We start from the raw sequence: 16,732 nt of genomic DNA, 5'->3' as shown, positions 1-16,732 counted from the left end.
TAGGATAGTCATCTCCTTGTCTCTGGCTGTATGTTTTGGCAGACTGTAAGGTCCTGGAAAAGCCAAAAGGCGTGTTGTGTTTTTATGGGTCACCCAGATGATGTGTGAGGGGTTTGGGTACTTGTGAACTCAGTCACTTGTGGATAATCCTGCAGGCTTCAAGGCTCAGTTTTCCTATGTTTGGGGGATTCCTGAAATGGGATTTATCTGCCTAAATGTAGGATTTCCATCTTGCAACTGGGCCATTTCATCTGTGCTACATACCTCGTGATCCCTTTGTGTATGGTAGAACCAGCCCTGCAGAGTGTATTTTGTCTGATGTAGGTGTTGCAGTTCAGGGTGGAATTGCTCACATGCTGCAGGCAGGAGGTTACTGGCTTACAGCCTCTCCACCAAACATGCAGTGTTAATGTTAATTCTTACTGTCTTCTGATATTCTCGAAGCCATGGTGAGTATTTGGAGTGGATTGGAGTTTCAGCCCTGCCTTTTGCCTGGAGTTTGCACAGGTTTTGATTGAGCTGGCCTGTGCCATGTTGCTTTTGGTCAATGGAATTATTAATTGTGCAAGTCTGTACGTCAAATGGAAGAGTTTTTTTATTTCTACATGAAATAACTAGTTCATTGGATGGAAACTGCTTACTGTTGTAAAGCAAACCAACTTTTAACTGCGAGTGGAGCAGCTTGGTAGCAAAGAGGGGTGACAGGGAAACAAATGACTTTAGAAACTCTCCAGCAGGGAAGAGCTGCTCCTTTCTGGATGGCTGTTCTCTCTGATATTCCGTGTCGGCAGCAAATTACAGTTATTTTTTTTGTGTTGGTTTTCATTTCAGCTGCCGTGACAAATGATGCCAATGTTGCGTGTCGCGCAGCAGCAGGGATCTCTGTTGTAAATTACTTTGCTTGAAAAATGCAGCCTGCTAAAGAAACAAATTGTCCAACAAAGAGGAACTTAAAGCATACTTACAATTAACCTGCTGCTAAAATCTGTCACCTTGGCGTTGCTGAAGGTTGGTGTAACACAAGGTAGGCCAATGGTGTAATGTAGCAAAAAGTGTTACTGATGAATCATTAAGAGAATTGTGTCCTACAAAAAAAAAAACATTATTTTCATTAATATTCTGCAGCTGCTCCCTTTGAGTGCTGGGTTTTCTTATGTCTCCCTGAGTTGCATGTGGTTCTGATGCCAGTGCGGGGGGCACATAATGAAACATTGAAAAATATAATTGCAAAAGAAGAGAACACAGAAAGGAAATAAACCTTCCCTTCAAAGAAATACAAATTATTAATTTCATTAAAATACCTGAATAAACGACAATAGCAGTATTTCAGTCTAAACTAGTACTTTCTTTCTGGCAGTCCCACTGATGGTTGCAAAAGTAAAAGGTTTATGAGTACCAGATGATGAAAACTCCTTTGGGGCAGGTCCAATATTGACTTGACTCAGTTTAAATCAGAGTCCTAGTAAACAGAAATTATGGATTTTGCATGGTTTATTTCTTAATCCTATTTTCCCATTTAGTAAATTAGGGAACTTCTTATATGTGCAAGCAACCTGTTAAAGTTCAAGAGTTGCTGTTTCTGGTTTGTGTTTTATTGTAAATGATTTTTGAGAATAATAGAGTGTAGGATTTTTTCCTATATGATAACATAATACTCAGCATATTTTTAAACTATTGTTATATGGATCCTAGTTGTATAAATGCTGTTAAGATGGTGTCACACATAAACATTTTCTTTGCTCACTGAATCAAGAATGGGAATAGTTGTTAGGATCACTTTCTTTTCCCCATTAATGACAGTCTATGTTTCAATTTGAGTAGGTGATGGCAATTACTAGTGCACTTTATGATTTGACTTTTTACTTTAAAAGACCTCTTCAGCCATGACAGAAAATACAACGGTAGCAACTTGTTCACTGTGTGGTTTCATAAATTCTATTTCCTTCTTGCTCTCTGAGCTAAACATGCAGCCTCCCGTTCCTTTTCTTGGAGCATTGATCTTCTATATGTCCTGGTGAGGTGCAAATCAAGTTAAAAATGTTCTGAGGAAAGCCCTTTAAATATAAGTCTCTTGGATACGCTGTGACTCACACTTATGATGTGGTCTAGTTGAGTCATGAATCCCTGTTTCAGTTCCTGTAGTTTTTGTAAGAAGTATTTAGGAAATCGTCTGACCCAGCTCTGTGAGAGGATGGGTTGGAGCTGTTACACACGTGCAGTCTGTAGGCCAGGGCATAGCAGCACAGGAAACATGATGTCCACGTTGTACCAGTGCCACTGCAGGCCCTGAGGTTTGCCACTGAGGATCATAAAATATCCTGAGTTGGAAGAGACCCTGAAGGGTCATCGAGTCTGACTCCTGGATACATTGATGACTCTACTGAGCTCAGGTGTAGTGAACATAATTCTGTGGTGAGCAGAGCCCAAGCAGAGGGCAAGGACAGCAACTCAGAGGCTGGAAAGTTCCTGCTGCCAGGAAGCACCTATTTAAGAAAGAAACAGTCTGCTGCAGGACAAGTGGTAGGTTTGTGTCCTGATCTTGCCTGTGTCTTAAACTGTTTTTGTCTGAGTACGCACTGTGGGTTTTGCAAATTTTATCTCACATCCTTATCTAATCCTACTCTGGGTAAATTTGCTGGTAACTTCCTTTTGTTATCTTGGTAACTTCCTTTTGTTATGTTGGTGATGGGGTGATTTCTCTCATTTCCTCCACGTTTTAAGGAAATGCAGATGGAGCAGTGATGCCATAGAGGGTTAGAATGAAAGGTGAAAGAGTTTCTGCCTTTCTTCAACATGCTTTTTAATTTGCATGGATGATCTAGAGATGTGTGAATGTTAGAAAAAATAAAAAACCCCCACCCATACCTGTTGTTGTTGCTGTCCATGAATGACTGTTCTGGCTACACTTGATAGTATCGTGTCGGATATTGCAGGCATGGTGATGCTGTAGCTCTTTTGCAAACTGTTGTCTACAGCTTTGATATATTTTGCTTTCAATTGTGTGGTTGTTTTTTTTTTTTTCCTAAACTTCAGTTTTAACTGTTCTCCAGATTGCTGCTTTGAATTAGTACTCCTCAGTGTGTCATACTGTCTAATTCCTCCCCATGGTACGTGTATATGCACGTTGAAAAATACTCATATATTGAAAAGATGTCTCTTCTTTTAACCACACTTACTCACTGTTGGAACATAACTGCTCTTTTCTATATATCCCATTAATCTCATGTATCCTTTCTGCAAGTAAAGAAGATCATTTTCCTGTGCTTTGAAACACAGAATGAAGTATTTCAGGAATTGCCACAAGGTAGCTATAACAAATAGGAAATTTTACTACTGTTACTTTCCCTTCCTCCCAGTACTACTGTGTGTGCAGTCAAAACTGTCAGCCTCCATGACTGCACAGAGCAAATGTTCTTCATTTTCTCTCATGTCTGAATTTTGAACTGATTACTCCAAACACTCAGTGGTTGTTCTGAATGTTTTTTTCAGCACGTGCAAATAGATTTTATTTTATATTTAAAATGTTTGAATTTCCTCCTAACCTCTTTGAATCCTTCTTACAGTATCTTGTCACTGTCAATAAGCAATAGATGAGTGGAAAGTGTATTTATTTATTTATTAATATTTTACTTCCTGTTTTCTAAATGCCAATTATGTCAAATTGTCATTATTCTTGGCATTACTGGCCACCCATGCAAAAAAACCCATGAATATTTTTTGCAGGTTGTCTCCACAATCTTTGTGCATCTCTTTTCCTTTCTTTTTTTTCTCATCACATTCAAGAACTATTAAATGTTCAACCCATGAGAGCAAACTCTGGTTTTGCTGATCTTGGTGAATCAATTTATAGAAACTGGCAGTTTTGTCACTTAATAACATTGCTGGAGGGGCTTATGGCGTGTCAGCTTGTCATTCTGTTTCCAGGGTAGGATTTGTCTCACTTAACTGTGGCTGTTTAGAAGTTGCACATCCCTCTGAGCCATGTGGGGAATCAGACAGGCATCCCTGGAGGATGTTGTATCCCTCTGCTTCCAAAGAGGAAGAATAGCTGACTAACCATGAATTATACCCCAAACTTTTGACTTGTGGGTGGAGGTAAGAGAAATCCAGTGTTGGCACCTTGTGGCTTTTGAACTGTGTGCAGTTTCTGGCTCCTCAAGACTGGATCCTGTGCTCGTGGCACATCAGGTTGTGGGGCTGGATTTGAACGTTTGCTGCTTCTCCCATTTTGAATCCTGGGAGAAGGTGAGCGAGCAAAGACTATTGCACATTTGAGTCATGGCGATGACACAGCCCAGTGAAATGGGCATTTGCAGATGTGATAAATACCTCCTAGGGCTGTCCCACATTCATCTCCCTGACTCCTGGAACTCTTGGCTGTATGATGATTTTGATACATGGCTTGTAGGGTCTGGAAGATGAGTGATTTTTGCAATCAACGCAAGTGAAGAGAAGGATAATAGTGGTGGATGAGACAATTTATTTTAACACAACTGTGTTCCAAACTTGGAGCAAACTCAAAGCCATAATAAAGTCTTTCACCTTCAGGACTAGATACTACTAAATTGAAAATAAAGGCATTACTTCTGGTTGTGGTGTGGGATTGGCAGACTGGCATTTCTGTAGGCAGACATCAAAAGAGCTGCTGTCCTTCATTGGAAAAAGAGAGAGACTGTTACATTTTTGGCCTGAAGAAATATCGTTCCTCATCCATACTGGAGACTTGTCTCAGTGTTTTTAATCAAGTGACTTTTGGAAAAGCAACTCAGATTCTTTGCTAAACTGCTTTCCCAGCCCCTAGTTCTCTGTACAGCTTGGGAAACTGGGCCAGAACAGATACTGGCAATGGTGTATCAGGCCGCCTTCTAGGCAGTTTGAAGCAGATTCGTCAGGGCTGTATTCAGAATACAATAGTTAATGGAAACTGCAAAGAGTTCTGTGAAATTCATTGAATAGACAGCAGGGCCTCAGTCCAGTGGCTGCTGGTCTGGTTCTCCACCATGTGAGATGCACAGATAGCAGTGGGCAGTATTTGTCTATATGATAGATATGGCACATGATGGGTTTCTGGGTAAGTGGGGAGACTCCTGGAGCATAAGCTCCAGTTAAACTTGAGCAACTGCCACAGGATGAGAACCCGTTGTGTGCACAGGACATTTCTGCCTGGGGTAGACTGGTGCTGTGCTGAGGCCCTGCCCATTTATTTCTTGTGGTGAGCCCTTTAGCTAAGTTTGATTTGGCTTATAAGTTCTGTGCATAGATACAGAGCATCTAACCATAGATACAGTGCATTCTTGCCTTCTGCAATGTTATAGGTGAATGTTATTTGTGAATTCACTAGGGCTTTTAACATCAAAGTACATACGTAACTACTAAGGGTACAGTGTGGTGAAGCTGGAATCAGTCAGGTGTGGAAAGATACAGTTCAATGTCTCCCTGCAGAAATGTTCTGGGTAAGGGGTTCATGGTATATGAGGTACAGCACCAACACCAAATAAAGGTCTGAATGTTCCTTCAGTCTGGAAGATGAGGACTTAACTGTGGGCACAGGATTATTTTGACCAAATGATAATAAAGATTTCTCCTTATGACAGGGAAAAGTGTGACAGATTCTGTCATGACTTTGAGACCAGGGTCTCTGTCTCTGTTGCCTCAGTGTGTCCTCTGCCTGGATAGACTTGTCCTCTCACAGCTGCAGACCCTCTTACTGACCTGATGTTTGGCCTCTAGTCATGTGGGTGAAGAAATCTGCTGGAGAAACTCATTCACTGAGGGAGCTGCTGGCAGACGGCATCAGTGACAGCAAAGGGTTGATACCAGCCAAATCTGGCACCAGGAGATGTTTGGGTTCACACTGGCAACAGGGAGCTGTTGATGCTTTTAAAAATCATTTTGGCACTGGACACAAAAACAACTGTCATAGCAGCACAGTAGTAAGTCTAGCTACTCATGCTGAATGCTTGGTGCTGTCAGAGAGACGCCTAAAGAACTGTCAGAAGCCCACATCTGGCAAAAAAAGAAAGGCAAGTGGAGCCAATGGGGAAGGGGGAGGCAGGAGTAAAAGCAGAACTGAAAGTCATGGTGGTTGAAATGGGATATAAGCGTCTTTGAACAGGGATGTGATGTGTGTGTGAGGGATGGATGCTGCTGTCAGCCTTTCCTTGGAGTGCAAAGGATGGATGGGTCAAACAGGGAGGCGTGAGAGAAAATAGTGTTTGGGCAGATGGAGGAAGGGGAAGTGATGAGTCAGCAGGATCGAGAGCAGACAAACGAAGGAGGACTGAGAATTCACTTCTAAGAAATTGAAAGAAGTAAAGAAAAAGATGCTTCAAAATGTTATCAGATTAACCAACATATTAAAACCTCATGGGGGTCTGTGGTCCTTTATGAATATTAAGACAGGCAGCAGGAGTGCAGTCATGCACCTTGCAAGTACTCTTTGGGCTCTGATGGTGGGTGTTGCTGAGAAAAATCAAAGAGGCTTTGGTTGATGAGCTTCAGAGACTGCACTTTGTCTCTTCTGCTTGAAAGGTTTGCACTCTGCATGGTTTTCCTTATGATCTCAGGGTTGTTTTGGAAATGTTCTATGACTTAATTTGCCGGACATGTTTTGAAATGCATTTTTTTTCATTTCAAAATGGATGTTGAATAAACTGGGGGAAGAAAAAATTTGTATAGCTGAATAGCAGATAAAAGTAAAGAAATTTCCCTCTCATCTGGCTTCAAATGAAGCCATCTCCATTAACATGCATATTTCAGAACACATACTTAGTCTTCATCATTAATATAGATGATAGATTTAAGGCAACAAGGCTAAGTCAGCATATGAATGGCTATGGTATAGTCTTTTCACTGAAGAACACATTTATCTTGATGACATCCCTGCTGGAGCTCCAGCAAATGTACTTTTCCAGGGGAGATATGGAGAGGAATAGCTACTCACTTGACTGTAATACAAAACTCTGATGTTATGTTAGCTATTCTTTGGCAGAGCATAAATGTGTATTGTTCTAGATGAACATAAAAACTAAGTCACAATCCAAGGATCATTTTTATTTAAACTTTAAAATAACATAATTTGTCCTGTGGCACATGTGTGTCTCTTCTCACTAGTTCTCCCTGAATTGGTTAGCCTTCTACAGAGATGATGTGCTCGGCAGAGGGTGATGGATTTTGTATATCCTGCCTTTAGCAAGTGGACAGTGAAGTGGACTGAAAACTGCCTGAATGGCTGGTCCCAGAGCCATGTCCAGCCAGAGGACAGTCTCTATTGCCCCATGGCCCAGGGGTTAATACTGGGGCCAGAACTTTTTAACCTCCTCATTAATGACCCTGGATTATTGGGCAGAGTGCTCTGTCAGCACTCTGTGGATTATATGAATTATCCACTTTGTGGATAATATGAAACTGGGAGGAGTGGCTGATGCACCAGAGAGTTGTGCTGCCATCCAGGAGGACCTGGGCAGGCTGGAGGAATGTGCTGACAGGAGCCTCGTGGAGTCCAACCAAGGGATATGGCAAGTGCTGCTCCTGCACAGGAATAGCCCCATGCACTGCTACAGGCTGGAGCTGACCCCAGGAAGGGCTCTAGTGGGTCCTAGTGGCCCCCAAGATGACATAAGCCAGCAATTGCCCTTGTGGCAGAGGCAACCATCACCCCCTGGGCAGGGCATTGCCCCCAGGTCAGGGGAGGTGTTCCTTCTACTCTGCTCAGCCCTGGTGAGATACCTCTGGTTGCTGTGCCCAAGGGTGGGCTCCTCGGTGCAGGAGAGACATGAACATACTGGAGCAAATCCAGTAAAAGGCCACAAAGATGGGTAAGGAATGGAGCACCTGTCCTGTTGCAGGGCTAAGGGTTGGACTCAGTGATCTTTATGGGTCCCTTCCAATTCAGCATATTCTGTGAGATGAGAAAAGGCTTCAGAGAACTGGGTTCATTTAGTCGGGAGAAGGGAAGGTTCAAGGGGATCTTACCCATGTGAATATTTCATTGGGGTGAGGGTAAAGAAGACAGAGCCAGATGGTTCTCAATGGTTCCCAATGTCAGGACAGGAAATTCTATTTAAACATAAAAAGCCTCCCAGCATTTTATTGTGAGGGTCATGGAACACTGGAGCAGGTTACCCAGAGAGGTTGTGGAGTCTCCATCCTTAGAGATACCAAAAGCCTGACTGGACACAGAGCTAAGCAACATGCTCTAGGTGACTGCTTTGAGAAGGGGGTTGGACTTGGTCATCTCTCAGGTCCCTTTCCACCCCAGCCATGATGTGATTCTGTGAGTAGGGTATATTTTTGTTATCCTGTGAACAAAATTTCTTCACTGGAATGAAACTGCAATTGTTCAGAGGATTTCAGTGAAAAACAGGAGGAGAAAAAAAGCACCTATGTAGCTAGAAAGTCCATTGGTAGTTAGAATTTGAAAACATTGCTATGGTCAAGTCCATGTTTTACCTTTTACACGATTCTCAGTTCTTGTCAGAGAATCAGAGAATGGTTTGGGTTGGAAGAGATGTTTAAGATCATCCAGTTCCACGCCTACCATCGTGGGCAGAGCTGCCACCCACTGGATCAGGTTGCTCAGGGCACCCCACCCAACTCGGCCTTGGAAGAGAATGAATGGTACTTGTTTTGAATTACATTAAGAGGGTATTGGTGGTGGAAGCCTGGTTTGGAAAAAGTCAGTTTGAATTTCCTAGCAGGAAGGAACTCCTGCAAATAATGTGTCATGTACATGGTGTTACCTTTGTGTGTGATATGCCACAGCTGGGGCAGGGGTTTATTCCTAGAAGAGCTTGTCCACTTCTGTGCCTCCCTGCCAGCAGTAAGCAGGACCAGGACCTCTATTGCTTTTTAAATGCACATCTCATTTGTTGCTCTCTTCCCTTTTTGTTTGTATATCCCCAAAGGTGTTGGCTTTTTAGTTTGACTGGCTCTGACTAGGCAGGGGGTACAACAGCTGCAGGATCTGATCTCTCTAGAATGAGTTTCTTGGAACGCTGCATGAAAAATGCAGCCTAATCCTTTAGTAGCTTGCAGAGTTTGCCATGAAATAGCTCTTCTCCTGCAGGCCAAGTTTATCTCAGTGCAACCACTGAATGTTATCCCTACCCTCTGGACCGTTCTCCATCTGAAAGCCATTTTCTTCTAATCAACACTGGAGAATATTGATCACTGAAAGAGAATAACTTGGCGGGTGTTGAGGGCTCTGTCTGAACTGGAGGTGGCAGCAATGGGAGTGGGAATTTCTTTTTGTCTGGAGGGGAGAGAAGAAAACTGAAGAATTTTATTCTAAACAATCTTTGGTATTAATTTGAGAGGGGCTGGGGAGAGGATATAGTCTGCAGTTGAGTGGTGGTGGGCATAAGGAAAAGACTGGTTGTAGGTAGGTGAACAAGATGTTGGCAACAGGAGCTTCTGAAGTACCAAGTGCTGAATAGTAATAATGGGTTACAGGCACTGTCAGTGTAATTAGGGTGTGAGGGGGCTGTGGGGCTGCAGCTGGAGAAAAGAATTTTCTTCTAAATTTATTTATCATTGTGAATAAAAAAAAATGGAGATGAGGTGTGTTTTTTATTAATAAAAAGTGTTTCACATCATCAGCGTTATGCAAATATTAGATAAGAGACAGCCATCATAATGAGATGTAAAAACTGCTGGAATAGAACTATTGGAAAACATAAAGGCCGTTATTTAATTTCAAATCAACCCTCATTTCCTCTGGAATTCTGCTTTTCATTCCTTTGCTGCTTTAATTTTTCTGTGCAGTGTGGGGGAGGCCATCAGACAGCTGTGCTGACAAGTTCTGGTTAAACTGTTGTACCCCGAGCCACAGGGTGACCTTGGGCAATGCACGACTCTGACATGATGAAAACATTTCTTTTTCCAGCTGTGTGATAGACTCCTGGATCTCAGGTTCCTTTTACAGTCAAGACTTTTGTACCCCTCTGGAAATAGTGTGAATTCACTATACCAGAGTCTGCATTCAAGCAGAGATCCTGCAGTAAACCTGAAGTATATACCTTGGGAGTATATAAAATGATGCTTGTTCTGCAGGATTTTCCGGGTGAGCGGTGGAAACTTTATGCTGATCCCTGCCCCTGGGGATACAGGGTTGGATCACTCCATCAAGAAAGAAAGCCTGCTACTCCTGCAGAGATGAAAGGAGGTAGACCCTTTCTTCCCTGACTTTCACAGCACTCATGACAAAGGCAGGCCATTGGCCCAGTAGCTCCAGGGATGAGTGATGAGAAGTCATTTCCAGTAGGTTCAGGATGGACTCATCTCCCTGTGTTTCCTTAGACTGTGCTGATGCTCAGCAGTATGGCACCATCTTGGTACCCAAATAACATTCAAGCTGACACAGAGAGCCATTGTTTCTGGACTCAGGCTGGACTCTGAGGGAGGCTTTGACTCAGCAGTGGGGCCGGAGGTAGTAAAAGGGAAGAGTCAGGGTCCAAAATGCAGGAGAACAGAGGATGGAGAGACAGTCAGTGATTGCTATGAATAATAGTTGGCCTGGTGGGAGGCTCACTTAGGGTAGGTCAGGGTTGGATCCTGAATATTTTTGGGTACCCACAAGGACCTAAACTTGAAATTGAGAGGAAAACTGAAGATTTCCAGAAATTTTGAAACTCAGAGGAACTGCAGCTAACAAAGGCTTTTGTCTGTAACCTCAGAGTTTCCCAGGGGCCAACTGCTTCAGCATAAGCCTCCATTATCAGTCACAGGAAGAGCTGATATTTCCTGTTGATGAGTTCAGTCTCATGGGAGCTGAACTGCTGAAGACAGTTCCTTCCCCTTGGTGTCTGAGGATGCCTTGGACTCTGAACACTTAAAATTCAGCATGATATTAGGCTGATCCTGTTAAACGCAGGAAAGTTGTTGCTGACAAGTGTTTGCAACAATGTGTAAACAAACAAGAGATGATAGGGAGCCAGGTACCTATCTGTGGTTGTAAAAGTAAATGTAAATATTAGGCTTAGAGAGAATCGAAACTGTGTTGCAATCAGTTCTTTGGGCTGTTGGTACCTCCCGTTTCATGAAGGATTTCATACTTGGGGTAATCTTCTGCTGTGCCTTTGTACAGAGGCTTTTCAGGTTGTCATTGAACCTGACCCCAGAAGTGGTCAAGAGAAACACAAAGACCAGAGATGAGCAGATCACCAGAAATGAGAGCCCACAAGACCAGCAGCATTACATACAGAGAAACCACAAGCAGGAGTCACCCATTCAGACCATCCTGCTCTAATAAGGATGCTGATAGAAAAGGTATTTAGCTGTCTGTGATGATTAGAAAAGAGAATGATGAGACTTAGTTGTCATTTGAGAGAAGTCAGGCATCTAGTGAGCCACGCAGGATGGCAGAGCAGTGTGCTGATGCCTGTCTGTCAGTGGCTTGGTTACAGCCTGGGTTTGAAAGCCGGGAGGAGGGAAAGGAGCCAGGTGAAAGGAGATTTCCAGAGATCACTTCAGAGCAGCTGCTCTTTGGCAGAGCGAATGTCTTCGGTGCACTGTAAGACCAAACACAGACGTGTTACTGAGTTGAACCTGGCAGAGATGCCCATCACGTCTCTTGCCTTTTACATAAGGTGGATTTGAGAACAAATACAATTTGGAGGAAAATGAGGACTATGCAGCTTGGTGAGCAATTAGATTTTATTCCTATTTTTTGTAACCAATGGGAGGGCTGCAGTAAAATCATGGGCATGGCTTGGGAGCTTTTGGTATAAAATTGAATTAATGACTAGCAAACAGGAGGGCAAAATGAAAATCTTAAACCATTAGTTACATTTTTGGAAGAGAGAGCAGTCTACTGGGTCTCACTAGCAGGTTCTCCTGGAATACAAGGCTATTTGCGCCAGGGCTGCTCAGCAGCTGAGCCCTCAGGACAGACCCACAGACAACACAGCACACCCGCAAATCCGATATGGAGAGTCTCTTCCACATTTTTGAGATTAATGGGCAGGTATCATTGGTGTGATCCAGGTGTTTCCTGCATTTATGCTGCAAGGCAGACATCCCACATGGTGAATGACCAGAACTAAATGGTCGTCACCTGCATGTGGGCATTTTAAATGTTTTGTATTTTGCAGCAGTTCACAGATATCTTTAACTATTATCTAGAATAAATTCAATCTTTGGGTGGAATATTTTTCCAGTGAAGAGTGTGGTTTCATCAAAATGGAAATGTTTACGTGATACCTGCTGATTTTTATGGATCTCTAACTGGAATATCTTTTTTCTTCCATTGAAATGCTTAAGTCTTTCATTTAGACTTAGGTCTGTAAAGAGGTTATTGTATTCCCTTTGGTGCAATATGGTATTCAAACTTGAGTGAGTGGAAGAGATGCAAATGAAAAGTGCCAAAAAGAGCAGAGGCAGGCTTTGTTCCCTAAGAAATGCACATTTAAGAGGAAACCTAAAGTGTTGAAGTTTCTTGTCAGAGACACTGCTGGCAATGTTTGTGCTGATTAATAATACTTTTTTTAGGAGAACTTATTATAAATAAAACGTACCTTGGCTGTGATGGGGCTTGATGGTGTATTTAGGAGCTTTATCTTTAAGGATTTGGAGGAATTGTGAGGTTACATAGTCTGATCTTACAAATTCCTGGAATTTCATTTTATTATTCTCTTCTAAATTCTGTATCTTATTCTCTTAAACTGGCCCTTGATGCATTGTGTTGGAGCTTGAAGAGATTGGGGTGCACTATCATGGCAGACAAACCCTGGGCACAGAGGAGAAGCATGAATGAATGCAAGAGGTGAGCAAGGTGATGCGTGTGAGAGGCTGGTGCTTTTCCAAGGCACAGAGGAGGAATCTGGCACACGTTGCAGAGTTTCATCTACCTCCACTTTCTTTTCCTTGGTGTGGAGGAGATGAGTGGAGGGCCCCAGGCCTCCTGCCATGGAGGTGTGGTACAGAAATGCTTTGCTGGGGACTGCTTTCCCTCAGCCTCCAGATCTCAGAGGCCACTGAGCGTTTCTCTGGACCACCAGGAAGCAGGCATGGGACCTGACATGCCAAAGGGAAAATGTTCAGCAATCAGCCCCAAGCAATTAGTTTTGTAAAGAGCCGGTCTCTGGATGGAGTCAGGATGTGGATTTGTTTATTCAAATTAATTCACTTGCTGGCAAGCAGGATAATTCCCTTTCAGGACACTGCTCAGCACCAAGGTCCCCCCCTTCAGAGTGCACTAAGATGCTGCACACATGAACACGTGTGTAGAGCTGGGTTGCAGAGAGGTGGCTCTGTGCTGTCCCACCACAGCACAAGAAGGGTTGCACATGGGATCTATGCAGCCCCAGTTGTGTCCCAGGTAGACAGGATAAGGCTGGGAGGAAAGTTTCCTCCTTTCCCAGCTCTATTTATTTGCATGCAATCTTTTTTTCTGCTCATATTTTTTTCTACACCTTGACTTTGAAATTTCTGTCTTTCATCTTTCTCCAAAATTCAGTTCTTTTGACTTGAATGGAGCGAAGGAATTAATAACCTGAGGAAGGAGAGAATGATTTCATGGCTCAGGCACCTGAATGCTTTGTTCAGTATATTCATAACAGACTGAAAAGGGGAATGAACAATAATGGCAGTAAACTTTTGGGGGCGGTAAAAAAAATCAGACTATGTCTGAAGAATCCAGGAGGATCTTTGGAGGCACTGTGACTGGGCAGAAAACCATGAGATTCAATACCTGTCATTGTACAGGGATATATATGTGGTGAAAACCAGTCCTAATGTCACGTACACACTGTTTGGCTCTTAGCTGACCATTACCAGGGAGGAGTGATGTACCTGGGCTGTGATAGTTTGTGTAGAGAAGACATTGGCTTGGTTGATCAATAGTGGTCAAAAAAACAAGAGGAAATGCCCAGAATTTAGTAGGAAGAGGACAGAGCAGAAAATTCTGGGACTTGTGGGCCACCTCAGGCAACCAGGTTGGGCGTATGAAAAGCTCTAGTCAAATGTGTCATGTGAGCATTTAAATAATGGTAAGCAGGTGTTATTTGTAAGGGTATGACTATTCTGGAGTACAGGCAAAGCAAATTCATGCCCTAAACCCATTAGGCATTTATCTGTAAGCATCAGTGCTGGTATTGTGCACAGCAGAAAATTCACAGTGGTGCAATGTAAGTTTTTACTGGCTCAGATTCAAGACTGAGTACATTATTAACAAGAAGCAAAGCTACCACTGAATTATTCAGGGCCTGCTGAACAAGTGTGGAAAACCCAGCACCACTAAGTTACCACACACCACAGCCTGCAAAGCCAGGGCCCTCTAGCTGTTGCAACTCTTCCTCTATAGGCTTGGTAGAGGAAAACAAACATTTCATGCATAAAAATATGTATATAATGAGACATCAATGGTTATTCTTGATCAATGACTGCATGATAGTGTGTTGCAGCTTGTTTCCACATTTCCAGCAGCTCAGGGAAGGTGTCTAAAAGTCATGGGGCTTGTGCTGGTAGCTAAGATGGCAGCAGGACCATCCTGCTCTGGCTGTTCTGTCTGTTCATGGAGCAGAAAATATCTCAATTATCTCCTGAGAAGAGTAGGATACCAAGACCATCTCTCTGCTCACACACATGGTGCTACCTCCTCTTTGCACGCTGTGGGTGCTGCCAGCAGATGCAGGTGCTGCTGCAGAGCATCGCCAGCAGCAGGTGACTCAAGGAGCAGTGGGTGCTCACAGGGACTGTGGTTCAGTCTCTGTGAACAGGTGGGCCATGAGGAGGAGACAGTGGGTGTGGTTTGGCTTCACCACTGATCCTCCTCACAAGTCTGGGAATTCCTGACAGTGGCATGAGTCATGGTGGACGTTTAATTTATATGGCAGTAAGAAACTCAGTTCTGGAGATTGTAAGATACATCTGGTGTTTGTTAAAGATTGAACATTATTTACCCTGCAAATGAGATTTACAGAATTTCAGAGAGATACTCCATGCCTTGGGGAAAAAAAAAGATTATATGTGTTATTTTCAGGGTTACTGAATTTTTAAAGCTTTCCTTACAGAGTGGGTCACATCTTCATTTGGCATAAATATTGTGCAATTAATGTGAAGCATGTACTTGCCTTTTGCCAGATGAACATCTGAATTCATATGTAATTTCCTAAAATCCATTGTGAAAAAGTTTTCTTGTTTCTCCTACTATAACTGTAAGGATTTTCTTGTAACGGGAGAAGGTAACCGGCCAGTTATGCACACAGTATTAAATGAAAGAAAACATAAATAATGAAAACAGGTTAAAATGTGTAGTTGCTTTCTCAGAAGCCATGGCATGTTCTCTAACTGCATAAATACTCAACTTTGGGTCAGGTTTATGTCTCTTTGAACTGGTGGTTGATGTAAAAGGTATCCCCTTTCCCAATGTTTAGTGGCATGTGTGCAAGCTGTCAAACTTGGAAATGGGAAGAGTGCTGCTGAGGTGGTCAGAGATAAATGGTATCTTTGGGAAAATCACTGCTGGGTGAGAAAATATAATTTGTAGAACAAGACAAAACATTGTATGTTAATCATTAAATTAAACTGGGAAATAAAAGTGCCCTTTTGTTCCTTTTTTGTTTTTCCTTTCTTTGTGGTACAGTGACAACACTACAGACCTCTGACTCTACTAGTTCTGCTTCCCAGGGTGAAGCCCTCCCTGATATTAATGGGTCCCATCCAGAGCTTGCTGAAAAAAGCCACAGCAAAAGTCAGATTAAATTCAGTTGATTTCGTTCAAGGTCTTTCCAGACCTGCACTGTCGTATTCCTAACAGGTGATGGGCATCACACAGGAAGACTTCTGCACTTGCAGAAGTCCCCAGGGGTTTCTGTGGCCCATTCAGCGGGGCTGAGGCCAGTGTGGGTAATTGGCCTTTCTCACGCTGATAAGGTGCTGCAGTTATCTCTGGCATGGTCTGAAGGAACAGTGCTAAATTTATACTTTTTAACTGGATCTCAAATGACTCTGCTAACACCTGTCATTCAGGACTCCTCAGCACATTGCTCATGTCCACTTGACAGCTCTTAGACATCCACCTAAAACAAAGATCTCATTGCTCAGCTTTTCTGGGGCCTCTTGCCCAGAAGGACCTTGGCTGTTTTGAGAAGACTTTCTCAAAAGAATCTGTAATTTTATAATTTTATTTTCTCTCTGGGGAAGGTGACCTTAAATACCCTTATACTCGTTGATTCAAATCTTCTGCTCTGAGTTTAGTGCATTATGCTCTAAAAACATTCCAAATAGTCAAAATAACCAAAATAATTTTCTGTATTTCATTATGTTTCCCTAGCTACCTATCACATGGGCCCTAAAGTGGTTGTTAAATAACAAAACAAAAAATGTTTTTATGTGGGTTAAATACGGCTTAAACACATCTCACAAATGAAATTTTCAAGTTAAGCATGAATATAGCTAATCCATTCTAATCTGGCTTTTCTGTGGTTACCCATACAGAAAAGAATTCCTGTTAAATAGTCTGATTTAAGTCTTTTGCCAACTCCTTTCAGATTAAATAATAATTTCTTTTCCTATTATGACTTATTATTATGCCGTTAAAAATTATCAGCAAACATTAGATTTAATCACCTCTGTGTTTCAAAGACAAAGTTTGATTGATGGACTCTTGGGATAACTTCTCAAAATACTAAGTCCTTCGTCTATTTTAACCCAACATATTGTCATGACATATTTTTATTAGGCAGAAAGCAATGATTTGGAATAAAAAATCCCGTAGAACTTCTCACCTTCA

The sequence above is a fragment of the Lepidothrix coronata genome, unplaced genomic scaffold (genome assembly GCF_001604755.1).
Source record: "Lepidothrix coronata isolate B3197 unplaced genomic scaffold, Lepidothrix_coronata-1.0 Scaffold117, whole genome shotgun sequence".
Classification (NCBI taxonomy): Eukaryota; Metazoa; Chordata; class Aves; order Passeriformes; family Pipridae; genus Lepidothrix; species Lepidothrix coronata.
Note: the sequence above shows the minus strand (reverse complement) of the source record.